This window comes from Phasianus colchicus, chromosome 1 (genome assembly GCF_987193195.1).
Source record: "Phasianus colchicus chromosome 1, bPhaCol1.hap1.1, whole genome shotgun sequence".
Classification (NCBI taxonomy): Eukaryota; Metazoa; Chordata; class Aves; order Galliformes; family Phasianidae; genus Phasianus; species Phasianus colchicus.
The window spans coordinates 178450531-178469446 of record NC_143436.1 but is presented as its reverse complement, the minus strand read 5'-3'; the positions used below and the strand labels follow the sequence as shown (position 1 = coordinate 178469446).

General features: G+C 41.2%; 1 protein-coding gene across 3 annotated transcripts in view; it reads right to left on the bottom strand.

Annotated features, from left to right (window-relative positions):
• The window catches only part of SPATA13 (spermatogenesis associated 13), a 147990-nt gene that overhangs the window by 48686 nt on the left and 80388 nt on the right, over positions 1-18916 (bottom strand). The window contains exon 1 of one of the 3 annotated variants that reach the window (XM_031615886.2): positions 12323-12521. The exons of the other annotated variants lie outside the window; for them this stretch is intronic. The gene's annotated coding sequence lies outside the window, so the exon portion shown is untranslated. Of the gene's footprint in view, positions 1-12322; positions 12522-18916 lie in introns of those variants that run through there. 3 annotated transcript variants of the gene reach the window in all.

The following is an 18916-nucleotide window of genomic DNA, read 5'->3' as shown; positions in this document are numbered from 1 at the left end:
AGAAATAACAGCTTGCATCTTTACAGGTTGGGAGCTGATCTACTGGAGAGGAGCTCTGTGGAGAAGGACCTGATTGTCCTGGTGGACACAAGGTTGGCCATGAGCCAGCAATGTGTCCCTGTGACCAAGAAGGCCAATGCTATCCTGGATGCATTACAGAGACTGTGGCCAGCAGGCCAAAGGAAGTGATTCTCCCTCTCTGCTCTGCTCTGGTGAGGCCACATCTGGAGTACTGTGTCCAGTGCTGGGCTCCCCACTTCAAAGACAGAGATCTCCTAGAAAGAGTCCAGCGGAGGACCACAAAGGAGCATCTCCCTTACAAGGAAAGGCTGAGAGACCTGGGACTGTTCATAAGATTGAGAGGGGATCTCACAAGTGTTTATAAATATTTAAAGTATGGAAATCAAATGGATGGGACCAGGTTCTTCTCAGTAGTACCAAGTGACTGAACATGAGGCTACAAGCACAAACTGGAATACAGAAAGTTCCGTACAAACATGAGGAAGAACTTCACTGTGACAGCACTGAAACAAGCTGCCCAGAGAGGTTGTAGAATCTCCTCTGGAGATATTCAAAACACAGCTGGATGCTTTCCTGCCTGCTTTAGTAGAGTGTTAAACTATATGATCTTCAGAGGCTCCTTCAAAACCCTATGATTCTGTGATTCTAGTGATCTATGCTGTCTTGAGACTATCCAGGAGATGTTCTCAGGTCAGCACAAATGAGAGGTATCTGCTTTAAGTCTTTGGAAGAAGCCTGAGAGGGAACTTGGGGCTGAAACGGCAAAGAGACAATGGATGTGTCTACCAGATGTCAACTGTGAAACTGCTTTCAACAGTACTGCAAAATGGTCTTCCCTACTGTCTCTAGAGGCTTGTGCTTGTTCCTTAAAAAACTCCCAATAGAGCAATTCAAACCTGATTTGCACTGAATTCATGTTCCTATACTTCTATATCTTCCTTCTGAGTAGCCTTTTCATAGAATCATAGAATCATAGAACAGTTTGGGTTAGAAGGGACCTAAAATATCATCTAGTTCCAACTCCCTGCCACAGTTAGGGTTGTCAACCACTAAATTAAGCATTAAATCAGGGCCCTGCCCAGGGCCCTGTCCAGCCTGGCCTTGAAGGCCTGCAGGGATACAGTATCCACAGCTTCTCTGGGCAGCCTGCGCCAGTGCCTCACTGCCCTCTCAGTGGAAAACGCTCCCCTGACATGTAATCCAAATCTCCTCTCTTTTAGTTTAAAACTGTCCCCCCTTGTGCTATCACTATGACACTGTGTAAAAAGTCAGTCTCCCTCCTGTATATAATCTCCTTTTAAGTACTGGAAGGCCACTGTGAAGTATCCCCAGAGCCTTCTCTTCTCCAACCTAAAAAAGCCCAGCTCCCTCAGCCTGCCTTCATAAGAGGGGTGCCCCAGCCCTCTGATCAGTGTTGTGGCCTCCTCTGGACCCATTCCAAAAGCTCCATGTTTTTCTTGAGCTCAGGGCCCCAGATCTGACACAGTACTCCAGATGCGGACAAAGTAATCCAGGTGAGGCCTTTTCAATCCACAAGTCCCCTCAGAGAAGGGGAATCCTCAGTTTATCCATCTATCAGATGAATAAAAAAGCAGAAAAAACTATTGAGTTGGAACTGAACTGAGCCACTACTTCAGATCCTTCCTTTATCCACTCAACAGTGTTCACAAAACTAAAAAAACTGTGATAAATTTGAGATTTAATCCCTCTATTAAATGTACCTAAAGCTCACTAGCTTGTTAATAACTGCTTGAGGAGACAGAAATGACAGCAGAAGGTATTGACAGACTAAAGATTTGCTCACAATAACTTAATTTCCTTACAAAACCAAGCTAAAACACTCAGTTTGGATGATTAGGTAAAATATAATTGTATGTTGTATTCCCCAAACGTCACTAAATTTTATGACAGGAATACATAGAGAATTGAAATTACAGGAATAGCAGTAATTGGTCAGTCAGACATTTGTCAGGTTCCTAAAAGTAAATGTTACAGTTTCCATCTTCCAGATCTGCTCATAACAGCCATTCTGATGGTCATATGCTCAAACTCACCTCTCCCTGATGCAGAATCACCGAGTCACAGTCTGTTCTTCCATACAAGTGCAATGTGAAGAACAGACACTAAAAGAGCGTGCTATGTCTGAGAACAGGATTAACTTTCTGTACTGCAGACTAATAATTACCAAAATCTTTTCTTAATCTGAATTGTGATTTTTTAAAGGCTGGGAACTAGGACTGCATGTATGTTCAGGTGCAGTCACACTAAATTGAGTAACGTGATGCAAAACTAAATGTATCAACACAGCTGCCAAGAGAAAGAAGGCAAATCATTCTTCTAACCTTTTAAACAATGTTTTTCCGTATCTTACAATATTCAAAGAAAATCAAGGTACAGTGTTCCATGAAAGTCACAAACCAGAATTTCAGTAAATCACTCCTCCCTGTATGAAGAATTTTCTACAATCGTAGAAAAGCAAAATATCACCAAAATTTCTAATGGATAAAAATAGGTGTTTTTGAAGTGGCAACTCCAGCTTTTTACATTCTTGAGAAGATTAATATTATTTGTCCCTAAGAATGCTTGAAACATGTCAAGAAGAACAAATGTACTGCACTTTTACAGGTTCCTCTGAAAAAAAATCAGCAATGTATGCTGTTAACTACAGGCTTATAGATGGTCTCCAGATGAGTAAAAGGATGGAGCTGAGAGGCTGACCAAGTACAGTTATTTATGAAAAGAAAGTACTCCAAGAAAAAAATATCTGGATTGGTATATGTATAAGATTTTTAATAATGGCTTGATAATGGTGATCACAGTTCTCACAACAAAAATGAAACGCTTGTTTTAGAAGCTCAAAGTCTCTAATTTGGAAGAGGTTTAATGTGCATGTGACAAGGAATGAGAAGGATTATTCTAAGTGTAATACAGGTGGGAAAGGATTACAAAAAATGTGACATGGGAGAAAGAATATTGAGATTTATAATGAAACAGCCCCAAAAATTTTTAATAAGTTGTGATGTATCTTTTAGCTTTCTCAGAATAGCAGTGAGCTATTAAGTAATATTAAGTAATAAGAAAGTCATTCATCTAAATCTGAGAAGTCTAAACAAGAATGATTCTCCCTGATTAGTTTAGAAATCTTCTCTTCCACTCCCACAGCTCTGTTGTTTCTTTTGTGGTTCTTTTATAAATACTTTCTGAAAGTCCATTTTAAAGTAGTCTTTTTTTTTTTTTTTTTTTTTTTTTTTTTTTTAATTGTAGTCTTAAAAGAGTGGGGAAAAAAAAACGAAAGAAATACTTCCAGGGAAACATAATAAAAACATCTGTCATACTTCAACAGATATTGGGCAAGATGGCAAAGGAAGTAACACATCCTTTAAATTAACATTGTTTCAAATAGTGATTGAATTTAATTATTACAGATGCAGAATTACTAAAGTAAGATATCTCTGCTTTAAACAACAATGTCTTTCCTAGGCTGCAGTATTTAGCTAATACAGCAGTTTTGAAATCTGCACCTTCCTTCTACATCCCAGGGAAAGATTCTCTTGCAAGCAATTAACCTCCGAGGAATCTCTGCACACTGACAGGTCCCACAGAGGGAATTAAACTGAGTCATATATCTACTGAAGTTAAGGGCAACTCCCTCTCTGACTTCAATGGGAGCAGGATCAAAATCTCAATTTGTATGGTTTAGAAATGAGAAAAGAATAGTGTGGCTGTGTAAGCAAACCCAAACTAAATATTTTTTGTCCATTTTATATGTAAACTGTGTGGGAAATTAATGTAGGATTTTTCCATTTGTGTATTTCTGTAACCAAATCAGTAATAACAAATTGAAAGGGATTTTCCAAATTCAAGAGCTCTGTCATCCTGGCACAGAAAAATTCCATTCCAGAAAATGAATCATGTTGCTACGGAAAACACTCAAAGGACAGCCTGGGTTAAACTGATGGATTAACTTCTTAATTTGCCCAATGAAAGCCATCATTGCCAGTGCACAGGGAGCTGGGATACTACTTTCTAAAGGCCAGTTCCCGTTGCATTTATTTAGCAGTATGCCCTTAACTCACAACCAGTTCAATATAGATAAAGACAATTACTGAGCAAAGTAGAAGTTTACCACAGCTCAGTCTAAATCACAACACACAATAAACTGTTCTTTTTGCTCTAATCATTCAACATTCTCTTTCAAATGTGCTTTGCTGAGGTTGTTTCACTGAGCTTGCTCAGCTCTGTTGAACACAGAGATGCAATTTAGGGTGAGCACAATAGCCCAGCAGAACGACGCCACCAAAGAAAAATGACCCTTGTGTACCAGGTTACCATTGTCCCGTCTCCCAGTTGCTCTTACTCACCCACCTACACCACTCCAGCTGCAGGCAACTTAATGATGGCCTCAGCCTTTCAGCCAGGCGTAATGCTATTTACAGCCCCCCAGAGCCTGGCTGTGATGCTATTCTTTCTGGTCATCCTCAAGAGGCATTATTCAGGCAGCGTGACGTGAAGAGATGGCTGGTAGTACAGAAGGGCAGTTCCCAATAAACAGATCATTGTGCTGAGACATAAAGAAGATTTCCAGTTACCAATTAGGAAGGCTGAATTCCACCTTTATTTTGTGCCTTACAAAGTGGAAGAGATAAGAAGGAAAGTGATCATGGAAATGGAAAATAGACAGAAAAATGAAGGAAAAGAGTTTAGTAAAATATTCTTTTTTTTTTTTTTTTTTTTTTCCTGTATCATACCTTTTTTCTTTTTTCTTGAAAAAAAAATTCTAGATTTTCTGTTAAATGGAATTGCACTGAAGTGATATGGAATAGTTGAGAGGAAAGGGTACAAGCCCTGCAATCTGGAACTGTCATCTCTTCCTGCTGCCATTTGTCATCTCTTCCATTTCTCTCAGTGGCCTTTTCTGCCATTCTTTTATGTCACATCTCTCACTGTCCTGTCTGACTGCCTACAACCATTCTGTATTTCTTTTCCTTGCTTGAAATAATAGCATGTAAGAGTGACAATTAGGAGCTCTTTATCAGCCTCCTTCCCCTCCCACGTAATTACCCTGCTGTCCCAGCCTCTCTGCTTCAAACTGCAGCTTTCCAAAGTTACTCAGGAATATGAAGGTGCCAGTTAGACAACCAGGAAGCCAAATAAAAAATTAGAAAGATAAATTAATACAGAAAAGGATTTGAGGAGCAGGAGATCTGAGAACCAGCTACAGCAGGTGCAGTCTCTGGACTGAGGAATGGGAAGGCATTACTGATTTTTCTTTATGAGCAATAGCAAGGGGCAATGCATTTTATTTCCCAGCATCAGTTCATTGGAGAGCAGCCCTGCTGAAAGGGATCTGGGGATCTCTGTCAACAGCTGGTTGAAAATGAAACAGCAGTGTGCCCTGTCATCCAGGAAGGCCAACCATGCCCTGGGGTGCCCCATGTCCAGAACAGTCACTGGGCAGGGGGAGGGAGTGTCCCCTCTGTGCTATGCGGCAAACCTGGCTGCAAGTTTGGGCCCACAATATAAAGCTATTAGAGAGGGTCCAGAGGAAGGCCACAGAGATGTGAAGGGTCTGGAGGACAAGCGGTATGAGAAGTGGCAGAGGCCCCTGGTGTGCTCAGCCCAGAGCAGAGGAGCTGAGGGGAGGCCTGATGGCGGCTGCAGCTCCTCACAGGGAGCGGAGGGCAGTGCTGAGCTCTGCTCTGTGTGACAGCGACAGGGCCCGAGGGAACGGCATGGAGCTGCGGCAGGGGAGGGCAGCTGGGGGTGAGGGAAAGGGTCTGCACCACAGGGCGGTGGGCATGGAACAGCCTGCACAGGGCTGTGGGCACGGCCCTAATGCCGGAGCTCAGGGTGCGTATGGACAGGGCTCTCAGACAGATGGATTGGATTTGGGGTGGTCCCGCGTGGAGCCAGGAACTGGACTTGATAATTCTTGTGGTTCCCTTCCAACTAGGCATATTCTGTGACTCTATAACTGTGTGGTTCTGCTCACTGCTCCATAGCCCAGGAGGCACAAGCCTTGCCCTTCGCCCCTGCCTGACTCATGGCTCTGCAGAAGGGAGCAAGGACACGGCAGCACTGCAGGAACACAGAGTCCCACAGGCACCAGAAGAGATGGAGGTGCTTTAGAAGTGAAGTGGGTAGTGCTCCCCTGGGAGCAAAACCATACTGGGAAAAATTATGCAGTTATATAAGATCTTCTGATGCTTATTAGAATAAAATAACAGGTCTCGGGAGAATAAGTGGCCCAATGTGATGCAATAGCAATACCCAGCTGGTTCTTGGCAGCTGTTTACCTTCACTGCCTCCACAGTGGACAGGGCAGAAAGCCCTGAACAATTACCGCTTTTGCTGTGTTCCTGAGGTGAGAGCAGAGAGTGTCTCACTGGAATTAAGAAAGGGATAAGCAGGCAGCAATCTGTGGGGAGCATCAGGTTTAGTGCAACCAGAGGCAGCTTCTAGGCTGGCTTCAGCCATGTGCTTCCAGAATCTCGCGGGTGTTTTCAATTAGTTATCAACACTTTCCTTTGTTTAGACTCTTTCTGGAATGACAAACGTAATGTCTTTGTGATGGCCTGAACTACAAGAAACGTTCATGGACACATTTCTGGTAAAAAGATTGAATCATCATCTCTGCAGTGTTTCTTCCAGGGTAAAAAAAAAAAAAGAGAGAGAGAAAGAGAGAGAGAGAAACAAAAACCTCTTGCTAATTCTACCTCTATTTTGTTAATAACTTCTAGATTTTGTTTGAATCTAAAAAAAAAAAAAAAAAAAAAAAAAAAAAAAAAAAAAGATCTTACAGAGTGGAAAAGCTATAAAAACTACCAAGGGTGAATGCCAGTGAGGTGCTACAATAGCAACTGCATGCCTGGGAATCTCTCTTATCATAATGTTAAGGCTTTTAAAAAATATATACGCTATGAATTTAACCTATCTGAGAACTTCAAACTAATGATAAGCCTCCAGCTAATACTCACCTTTCTTTTTCTTTGGTGCTGTATTAACATATTACCTCCTTCACTAGTAAAACTAAAATCAGAGATATTTTTTTAAAAACATGAATGATCAAATTTAATCAGACTGCTTGTTCCTTCTGTCAGGAAAAGAAGTTGCTTAATTTTAAATTTTATTGTAGAAAATTTTATGTAGAAAATATACAATGATGCTCACTTGAAAACTTATTTGTGTAGACATGGAATAAGATACATACAAACTTACATCTTTTGGGCTAGTATTTGGTCCTGTGAAACACAGCCATACATACTGAATTAGATAATTTATTAGAAGGGCAGTCAAGGAAATTTCTTTGTGCAGTCTGGTAACATTTCTAATGTTATAATCTATTTCTGGGCAGCAGTACAAGTCATGAATATTACCTGTCTCTGTAAGCTATTGCAGTTGTCCTCTGATAATGATAAAGAATAAAATTTAACTCAAGTAGCCTGAGATAGACTCAGTTGTGTATATCCAAGGTACAAAATTGAGCAATTGCCCCAATTAGGGGCAACAAGAACTAGTGCCATGAGAGATTTTTCTGACTGGTGACTCCTAAACTCTTTTTCCTATGAGTTGACATGGACAATGAGTTGAGGTTAAGCAACCAGTGTTTTTACCAGCCCTGGAAGTAATGTTACATTATCTGGAAAAATGAACTCTACATCTCAGGCTGGAGAGATGCCTTTCTGACAGACTAGGAAAGAGGGATTCTGGATTTTGTTTCTCTCTGACCTTGGCAGTCCAGCATACTTGTCTCAGCTAAAGTGCCATATGTGTAAAATAAGTGATGATAGGAGCAGTACCTTATAACCTATGGGCCTGCGAGGACAAATCCATCAATACTTCTCTGGCACTTTGATGCTTACGGTGATGAGAGCTATAAAAAGTGCACCCACAGAGAAAATAATCCATTATCTACCAGTGCAGAGGACAAACCGTAGCATCCGGTTTTTTAAAGGAGTTCAGAGTAAAGTGCCTGTTTTAAGACTCAGTTGCCTATTTTCATGATATTCCATTAATCTTCTTAGCTGGAGCTTGCAGGTCAGACTGACAATTTATGTGTTGTAACAGCACAGGATAGCTCTGAACTGAAAGATTGAATGCATTCTTACTACAGAAGTTAATTTACGTTGGCAAGCTGTCCTTGCCTAAACACTGCAACACATGGACACTTCAAGTTCTGTCAGTCATTATGACCCTTTTAAGAAGGCCTTGATAAGGTGCAGGCTATGCAGCTCTAATGCAAAAACCCTTAGCAGCATTTCCCTCAGTACTCTGGGTGATAGAATTAGACTATGAAGCTGGATGTGGAAGCACCAATCCTATCCTAGGCCCATCTTTTGCCTAGGAAATACTGAACACAACAGCTTCCTGAATCAGATCTCTTCCCACCTCTTGATTTTCACAGCACAATTCAGCAAACCCTCTGTGTCTGTGCTGGGACTGGAATGGCTGCTTTGCTCTCCCCTGTTATCCTACAGCAAGCCAGAAATGCTGCTGCTCCCCATGGACCATCTGCTGCTGTTTAGGTCATCTCCTTCAATCCGAGTTTCTGTGGGAGAGGTGATGACTAAGAACATGCCACTACCTGGCCTCTCTGCTGCTTTTTCCTGACAGGCTATGACATGAGATGGCGGACACTGAGCTGAACACGGGTCAGCAATGTGCTCATGATATTCTTGGCTGCACTAGGGAAAGAATGGCGAGCAAGTCAAGGGAGGTGATCCTTCCCTTGTACTCAGTGTTGGTGAGGCTGCACCTGGAGTGCTGGGTCCAGCTGTGGGTCCCCAGTACAAAAGAAACCTGCACATACTGGAGAGGGCCCAACAGAATGGCAGCAAGATGCTGAAGGGGCTGAAGCACCTCTCCTGTGAGGAGGGGCTGGCAGCTGGGAATGACCAGCCTGGAGAAGATGGAGATTTCCTCAATATCCATAAATACTTGAAAAGAGGGTGCCGAGAGGCTGGAGTCAGGCTCTTCTAGCGTCATCCAGTGCCAGGACAAGAGGCAGTGGGTACAAAATGAAACACAGGAGGCTCTGACCAAGCATCAGCAAACATCTTTCTCCTGTGTGGGTGATCAAGCACAGGCACAGGATGCAGAGAGGCTGTGGAGACTCCATTCTTAGACATCTCCAGCATCTGCATGAATGTGGGACTTGACACTCTGGTCTGGGTGTCCCTGCCAAAGCAGAGGTTGGGCAGGTGACCTCCAGAGGCCCCTTCCCACCTTGACACTTCCCACCTCACTCCTTCAGTGCTTCTGCGATGAACCAGCTTGCTGGACTGCCCCAAGCTGATGCAAGGCATGTGGTGGAGATAAACATCCAAGGGCAGGGAGAAAAGCACAGGTAGGAAAGTGGAAACTCCTACTTTCAGGAGCCACAGGACTCCTGAAATGGCTTCAGGCTCCAAATTTATCTCAGGGGCTGCCCAGGAGTGCTGTGAATTGGAAAGGGCTGGGGGGACAGAGATGTGCCATGGGGGAGGGTTGTGTGGGTGCAGTGGGTGCCGGGAGCAGGTTGGCAACAGAAACACAAAGGCATTCAAAAACTTGTGGCAATCTCAAATGGGAAATATTTTTAAGTGTGTTTTCTGAAAAGTAGGAAAATACTTTGTCCAGAAAATGAGTAAATTGAGCTATTCTATGAAGTGTTGTGTCACATTCAGAGATTAAAATCAATCGTTACTGTAAGTAGAGATTTTAATCTGCCTTGTATTCGGATTCTGATTCTGTTTCAATTTCCACCTCACCACAAATATAATAGAAATAAAGTCTCAGTGCAGGGATATTGAGAGTGCTGTATACCTCGCAAGTATAGATGCCATCCAATTTCTTTTATGCAGAAAAGAATGTGATAAAGCAATCTGTGCTCAAATAGCTATTCAGCCTTACTGGTAATTGGATGGGCAGTGTGTAGAGGCCAGCCTTTAGCAGAATGCTGAAATCTGCTGGTTTAAAACCTGCTCTCACAGCCTGCAAAGCAGCGGGTCTTCCTGCTTTGCCATACGCAGCATATGTTGAGCCGAGCTGCTGGTGACACCCCCTGTCAGCATTGGGGAATTTTCCTAGCACAGACAAGATGTATATGAAAGCTTTAACTCTAAAAGTCCTGAAGATCCACAAATGTATTCCAGAATATTTTTTTAACCAATGTGTCCAAGATACCCTGTTTTAACAAGCCAGGTTCGATACTACAGTACCCTCCCAGGCCAAGAGAAGATACTTCATTTATCAGAAGTCCTGCTATTTTTCAGCTGAAAAGTAGCTCTCATGCAGTATTCAGATTGTACTCTGAGAAACACTCAGATAACTACCATCAGATGCTGTGTACAACATTCTACATCTCCATTTCCCAACCCTTAAAAGAAGTACTAAAATCAAGTGGAAATGATTCAAAATTGACTGCTGTGTTTTTAATCATGCTGAAGTCTAAGGAAAGGGGGACAGAGGGAGTTCAGGATCTCCAGAGAAATAATTATTTCCTAATGTTTGCAGTAAGAGGTCACAGCTTCTACTAAATCATCCCATGTGCTGGTAAAGTACATGCTCTTTTCTCACCCATCTTGCTTTTCCTACTGCCTAGAGCACCAAAGCTACAACATAACCAGTGGAAACCAACATGCAACTCATAGACAAATCTTATTTTACTGGAACCTCTAAGCTTTTGAGAATTTATTATTCCAGATTTAGCCTACTATTAAATGAGAGTGAAATCCAGGCTTTATAGAAAGAATTAAACTTGCTAACACGTCTTAATGAAGAAGAATTAGCATGCAACCACCCCAGCCTCATTTACCCCTAAACAGGAGCTGTTTTCCCAGGAAGGATATGGAGTGCTTGTGACTGTTTTCTTGTAGGAGATCACATGGCTCCTTCAGCCTACACTTCAAGTTTTGGAAAATACTTCATTGTCATTAACAGTCCACTCACATAAACTTCTAACTATTCCTCCACTCTGTTTTAATGGGTAAACAACTCTTAACTTCTCAGTATTGCTCGCTTGGCTAATTGTGCATAAAGTTACATAGAAACCTCTCTCACTACTAACAACTCCTAGAATCTCTTTCTCCTTCATGTTTGCTTTTTTTTTGCTTATTCCTCAGAAAAAGACAACAGCTGACCTGTAGGCCATTATTCCAAGAAAACAGGCAGTCACCAAGTTGTTCCTTCTGCCGTCCAATTCCTTACCCTGACTTCAGTTTATGTACACAGCAGGAGCTACAATCTTGCAAACATTTTGCACGCACCGCTCCATGCTGTTGCAAGCTTAAAATCATCCCTATCTCATCAGATAATCTACAGGTAAGTTTGTGCACAACTGATGTTTGATTTGTACAAGTGGGGCCAAAGGCCAATAGTGTGATGGCTTATTTTGAAAAGACACAGTTTTTTAACACAGAAAGATATTTGCATTAAAGTAAGATTCCTCCATCAGTCACTAGAACAGAACTGTTACTTTGGCCTAGCTCCTTGCTTGCTTAATGATAGTTCGTGATTTCACAGAGACAGTGGGGTCTGTGGCTTTGGAAGTCTGTTTCCTTGCTCGTAGGTTGAATTAAACCTCGCCACTTACAGGTATCCCTTGCTTTTCCTTGATAACAGTGGAAAATTGCAGTCTTCATTTACATATCAAACAGTGATACCAACTTCATAGAAGCAGTAATTACAGTACATTTTCTGTGCCAAATACTTCAGATTTTATAACACAGACCAATCCCATACTTTTCTCACAAAGCAGGCTTCAGAGAGAGAGCAGTGATTAACATTGTTTGCTCAGGCTACACCACATCTTGATCTCATTAAGATACATCTTCCCAAAATCTAAGCAATACATTGGCTTCATACCCTTTTGGTAAACGCCTGACTTAACAGTGTGTAAAAGTGCAGTAGCCCAGCGCAGTTGCAATCAGTGAAAAGACACCAATATGGGGAGTAGTCATTGGCTTTGGTCCACGTTTGGGTGGGCATTTGCTGGAAAGGCTCGAGAAAGCAGAGTTAATGCCAGGGAAGCTTCCCCCGTATCTCCCTGCCAGCGCAATCAGCTTGAGCTCGTGGCACACAAAGTGCTCTGCTGTGGATTGTGGAAGTGCTGCAATGCACAGTGCCCACATAGCACTGTGTGATGAGCCACACAGATTACCTGCAATTCTAAAAACCACATACACTGTAGCAGAGGGGCAAGGAACACTGAAGCCAACACACAAAAGATTAAATATTAGTCTCAATCTAGTGGTTTTGCACTTAACTGTAATAACTAATAAAACCATAACTGTAAAACGTAATTAATTGCCACAATACATACCTAAATATTTATGTTGTCCTTGAGACCTGTTGTTCTGGATAAGATTTAATCTAAACATCTGAAAACCCATTCCACAAAATGTTGCACAGCATGGATCTTGTTCCAGAAAGCTTGTCTAGGCTCAGGGCTGGAGCTGCAAATGCATGCCTGTGTGCCCACAGCCCCACGAGAAGCTTGGCACAGCCAGGAGCTCTCTGCATCTTGCAGGCTCGAGTCCCAAGTTAATATGTAACAAAAGGGCTGCACAGCAGTGTGTGAAATCAGCAAGTTAAACATACACGGACAATAACTGCAATGAGGGAGAAGCAAGTATATTCATATGAATTTCATTAAAATCTGTTTGCTGCACAGTTTCATACACAGTATTTATATATTTTCCATATGCAAGCAAAAAGTTTGGGGAAGTTCTGTTGAAAGTGAAGTTAAGCAGTCCAGGAAGCGCTAACCTAAAGCTGCAACCTCTAGTTAAGTATTGCACAAACAGTGTTGGTTATTCTCAGCTGGAGCCTACTGGTGCAAGTTGCATCTGGCAGCATGGCCAGTGTGGAAGACCAAGAGCAGCACATGCTAAATACTCCTCCACAAAAATAAGAACAAACCCCAAAACATTACTACCTAGCTCCAGTATTCACAGGTGTTGGCAGCAGAACAAAGTACCAAATCACACCTGCTCATCTACTGGAACAAATAAAAGAGGTAGAAATCAAAGGTTAAATGACATCTCTGAGAGCTGCAAAGCACAACATGGAAGTAACTCTCTGTGTAGAATCCACCGCAGGTGCAGAGCTGAGTTACTATGCAGTTATTATTATGGCAGAGCAATACAGGGTGGAAAACCTGCCAGAAAGACAGAACGTGGTTCCCTGTTTTTGCTTCCTGGCGTCCAGAGGGAGCAACCACTTTACTCAGCCACCCAAACTGATGCCAGCATCTGTGCCTGGCATCACATTAACAAATGCAAAATGCCCCTGGCTTTGTGCTTTCCAGTCAGTAGGAAACGTACAGCTCCCTCTTATATATTCCTTCCTTTCCACACAAAGTAATATATAACAGAAGATCTGATATGTGATTCTGCAACTTCCAACTTCACTGCGTACTTTTTTTCTGATAGGATAATGTGGAGAACAACGGTAATCCTAAATGCAAGAGAACACTAATTCAAAGAGAAATGGGTTATTCTGTGAATAATCGCAAAGAGAATGTTTAATAGCAACATTATATTTACTTCTTAAAAGTAGAAATGCCAACAAATTTACTCGTAACATATTTACATATCCCAAGAGCATTTCAAAACGTTATTAATAATTTATAATGAAGTATGAGATTTCATACATATCTCATGCAATAATTTGAAATTCAGATATTGTTGAATCTCTAATTATTAGTAATGTTCATTTTAGCTGAAAGCTCTACTGGAATCTAAGTACCAAGAAAATTAACCACTAGAGTCTAACAGCAGAACTATAACTCCATGTTTGTCTTATGCTCAAAGTTTTCAGTGAACAGTGGAAAGCAAACTCGTCATTGTGATACTCTTCTCATTCAGTGTTGGTCTTTTACCATTTTAAGCCTCCTGAACCAGATACAAGGTCCAGAAGTTAAAGAGGCAATTTCCTCTGCTTCTATCAAATTTTAATACTGATTTCGATAAAGGCAAAGTCTAAATAATTTTCATAATCTCACACCAGTCACCAAGGTTCTCATCTGTGGTGTTGCTGTATGACTGTTGATATTGATTATGGTTCTGGGTGAGAAAAAGTGGAGAAAATATCACATATTATTACTCTGAAGTTTGAAATTTTAAGAGAAACTGAAATGCAGATAGTACTACATCTCCAGGCTGCTCACAAATATGAAGAAGAGGCTCAGGATTCAGAATAAATAGGAAAAAATAAAATAATAAACAACTGAGAAACAAATGTGGAAAATGGAAAAGATTTTGTTATTCCCACACAGGAAACACTGTGTATGCTTGGCACCTCAAATTCTGTTATAGAAAACAGAGCAAAGTTTAGAGAGGTGTATGATACTTCAATTTCTGGCAAGACTGGCAGAAAAGTCTGGTCCAACTTTGGCAACTCAGTAACTGAACTATCTTCATAAAGTTCCTGTTTAGAACAATAGATCATTATATTTTGTACCTGAATTGTACTTGTAATCTCAGAATCTTGAAGTACCTAATAAACTTGAGTTAGTCAGACCTTCAGAGCATGTGAAGCCTGTTATACTTGTTCTAACATTTGCTTTTTTTTTTTTTTAATGAAGAGAACACTGTATGCTCTAACGATGTCCAACGCTGCTATATATCCTGTGCCCTCATCCCAGGATCCCATACTGCATAACTATTGGTCACTGCAGCAAAAGCTGGTCCCAACCAGCTGAACTCAGTCAGATTTTTCTTCTTTGTCAACATAAGAGTGCTTCTTCTCACTGGCATCTCAGTCATCACTACTGCAAAGTAGCTTCAGTGCACTCCATAAAACTCCTGGACTGCTTGTGCCCTGCTGTGTCATTCCTCTAGCAGATATGGGAACAGCTGAAGTTCCCCATGAGAGCCAGGGTTCACATACTATCTGTTCATGACAAATCAGAACACAGAGAAACAACAGAAAGAAATTCATAAAATCATAGAAGCACAGAATGGTTTGTGTTGGAGCAGTTCCATCGAGTTCCAACTCCCTGCCATGGACAGGAACACCTCCCATCAAATCAGGCTGCTAACTCCCCATCTTGAACCCTCCAGGGATGGGGCATCCACAGCTTCTCTGGGCAGCCTGTGCCAGCTCATCACCACTCTCTTAGTGAAGAATTTCATCCTAATATCTAGTCTAAACCTCACGTTTTAGTTTAGCACCATTACCTCTTTTCCTGATAGAGTCCCTCTCCACTATTTTGTAGGCCCCCTTTAGGTACTGGAAGGCCACAGTGAGGTCTCCCAAGAGCCTTATCTTCTCCAGGCCCAACAAGTCCAAATCCCTCAACCTTTCTTCACGGGAGAGGAGCCCTCTGAATATCCTTGTGGCCCTTTCTGGACCTGCACCAATATCTCCATGTCTTTCTTGTGCTGGACTCAGTACTCCAGGTGGGTCCTCACAAGAGCACAGAGGGACAATCCCCTCCCTTGCTCTGCTGCAGCCCAGGATGCTGTAGACCTTCCTGGCTGCAAGAATATATTGTTGGCTACTGTTTTTTCATCCACTAAATTGAAAAAGAAAATAAAAAGAGGCAAGACTGCTTGTTGCTGTATCAGCTACATAAAGACATCTCAATCTAAACAGCTTCGTGCAATACAAAGTAGGCCTTGTAAGAATATTTAGGCTAGCAATTGCAAATAATCCAGGCATAGCCTCATTCATAAGATCAACTTATCACGGGGTCATGCAAGGCAATTAGGCCTGGACACTGAATGCAGAAGAGATCTGATTAATGACCATCACCTGAAAAGGTGTTCTAAGTGATCTGGTTTTATTTTTAAAAACATTTTAAAGCCTTTGAGAAGATTAATTCCTCAGCCAAAGAGCTGAGTACCTTGCTGCTGCTAAGGTAAACTGATGAATTAATTGAATCTTCAACACCAGAATATTCTTTGTAGGATTCTGAAGGGATAGTGCTTTATTACTGCTAGCATCAATACAAAAAAGACACTGGTATCCTTTGCCCTGAAAGTCCTTGCAGTCAGATGGAAATATTCCAGCCACCTTCTCTCTCCTTTTTCTTTGTCATGCTGTTCTGCAAAAGATTACATTCGGAATCACAAAAGTTGTTTATAATATTCTTCAATAATGAAAGCTCATTTCGTAAGGAAGACAATATTAAATCTTCATCAAGGGCATTATCTTTTCAGTACTGTCAGTGGTGAGCAAGTCTGAAGCTAGAGTGCAGCTAATAAAATATTTGGAAAAAAAAAAACTTTTCGGATAAAATATTTGAAAAGGTACCAAATGGATGTCAATATTTAAAATAAGATACACTGGAAACAAATAGTGAAAGATCCAATTCAAGACTTCTAGCCAGATTTCTGAATCTCCTTGTCAAGAGAAAGTTGTTAGAACTGGACTAAATTCCAAAATGTCACCTCCCCAACCATCCTGTCTCCAAGAGGCTTAAGGAAGAACATGAAACATGACAAACACAGAAATGTTTGTCCTCTATTTTGCTTTGTCGTGGCAATCTAAAGGTTGGGTCCTCCTAAATCACCAGCTGCATCCAGAACACACTGTTTTTCAGTTCTGTTTGGACAATCTCTCACGAATTTTCTTGCTTCCTTTCTATTTTCACTAATTCTTTGGCTTCCACATCCCCACATTTCACTGATTTCCCATAACTAACTTGTACAGGAGGTGAAATGCATTCCCTTTAGTTTGATTTTAATCTCCTGCCTGGGCAATGCTGTATCTGTTTGAAAGCCTCATCCTGCCCAAGGGAGTGGAGTGCTGGGTGCCTCCAGCCCTGCACACAGACATGTTGGAAGGGAGGTGATGCAAGAAACAGGAAGGATGACTTTCTGGGGGGGGGGGGGGTGAGAAAGGGGAGAGGTAGATATGCTAGCTAGGTTTGTGGTCTATTGTCCAAACATTTAAACAATGGTTACTATTGTTTCTTCTAACATTAAGAGGGGATTCCTGGTCTCAATGAAAGCAGTATATAAATCATAAACAAATAATTCATTCCTTAAGTGTATGCTGTTCTGGATATTTTTTTTTCCCCTAGGTTCTTTACATACTATTCGTATTTTATGCTGTCATCCATGTTTTAACAAATGTATTTAATTCACTCCACCTTTTTGCAAGCCAGAGAGTCAGAGCCCTGCTGATGAATGCTGTCAGTTCCCCTAAATCCCTCATTCCTCTCTTAGAAGTCAGGGCACCAAAATTACCATGTTCCACATCAGTCATTTCTCTAGTGTGTTACACAAGCATGTAGTAGCAAGATATTTATCCACCAAGTCTGCTTTCCTCCTGGATAGCTAAGCTGTTCCATCAGAAACACAAAAAAGTTCTTACACAGCAACTAACCATCCAGCATACCAAGGAGCCGTGGAACCCTAGGTTCATTGTTGAGGTTACTTTTAATTACAAGGTCCTGATCAACACATTGGAGCAAGGCAATAGCTTTGGAACATCAAACAGTTCCAAATCACTGTACTTAAAAATGCTGAGCCTTGTCATAAGCACAGAGAACAAGTTGCAAAGGCAAAAATAAAATCACTTCAGCTCAGGATGAATTTAAAGTCCTTTTGCAGGCCTTTGCAGAAAGCTGGTGATTTAGAAAAGTCAGCTTTCAATAATTAATTTTGCAGTGTCATAACCTGCCAAATTGTTCCCATTAGTTATCTCTAATCTGCAAACTGGTAGCATCATATACAGGAACTTCATTTTAAAGATAGTTTCTGTACAATATTTGTCTTTAACACTTTTGCATTGATTTTATTTTGCTAACTGGAGCATTTTGCCTCATTATTATTATTACTACTGCTATTACTATTACTATTATTACTATTATTCAGGTTTTAATTCGGTTTCTTTGATCTTTTAAATGGATGAACCATTTCATTGACTCTTTGCCTGGAGACAGCACATCTCCCTCTTAGAAACAAGCATTCTGGCTGCAGTTCAGTCTCTGCAGCAGTATTAATGCAGGGACAGATCCTGGTTTCATTTGAGCACTTTACTTGAGTTCTTCCATATGCAAGTAGGACACAAAATTATCATAATTAAGAGTTAGTAGAAAATAGAAGAGAAGAGGAATAAGGAAGTACATTCCTCATCATGCCAATGCTAACAATAGTTAAAATGAATGCAGGATCTCATGTAGAGTGAGAAGTTTCTTTCATTAAAAGGAAGGAAACATCTAACAAAGTATATGAGTTGAGCTCAGCAGCTGTTGCAGCGTCTGTCCTGCCCTGAGTGGGCAGTTCGGCGAGCTGTTTAATGTCTGAACTTTGAACATTACAACAGACTTTTATTTTCTACTGCCACACGTGTGTATAAAAGCCTTTTAAATTTTCTCATCGTAGGAAATGTAAGAGAGATGAAAGGATGAAAGAGAACTTTGGAATGTGTCAGCAGTGCTGGGAAGTTTGAGCTAGGGCCGTAAATGCAATAAAATGGAAATTGCTGAAAGAGTAAGCTACAGAAATATCTATTTAAAATATCTGCTTAATTTCATCAAAAGAAGAAATGAAGAAAAGAGGCACAGATAAAGAAAGCACGAATTACTTAGTAAATCTAACAGTATGCAGCTGATCACTAGTACTTAAACCAAGGTCACTTTCAATGAGCATGCAACAGCAGAGTCCAATGGGATGGTTAGGGTGAAGGAGAGAAATATAGATGAGGCAGCTGGTTCTCGTACACCAAATTAACCCGTACTGATGCACACAGCAGTGGAGGAAATGACCTCCAAAAAAGCAGTGATGACTTCCAAGATCATGCATATAGTGAGCCCAGTGTATAAGCAGAGCCAGGTTACAGTGTGTTTAAACCGCTTCTGAGTTTTTTTTGACACAATTTATCAAATGTTCTCTGGAAGCATAAACCATTTGCACAGCATGAAGAAATACGAAAGCATAGAAACACTAAATATAACATTCTG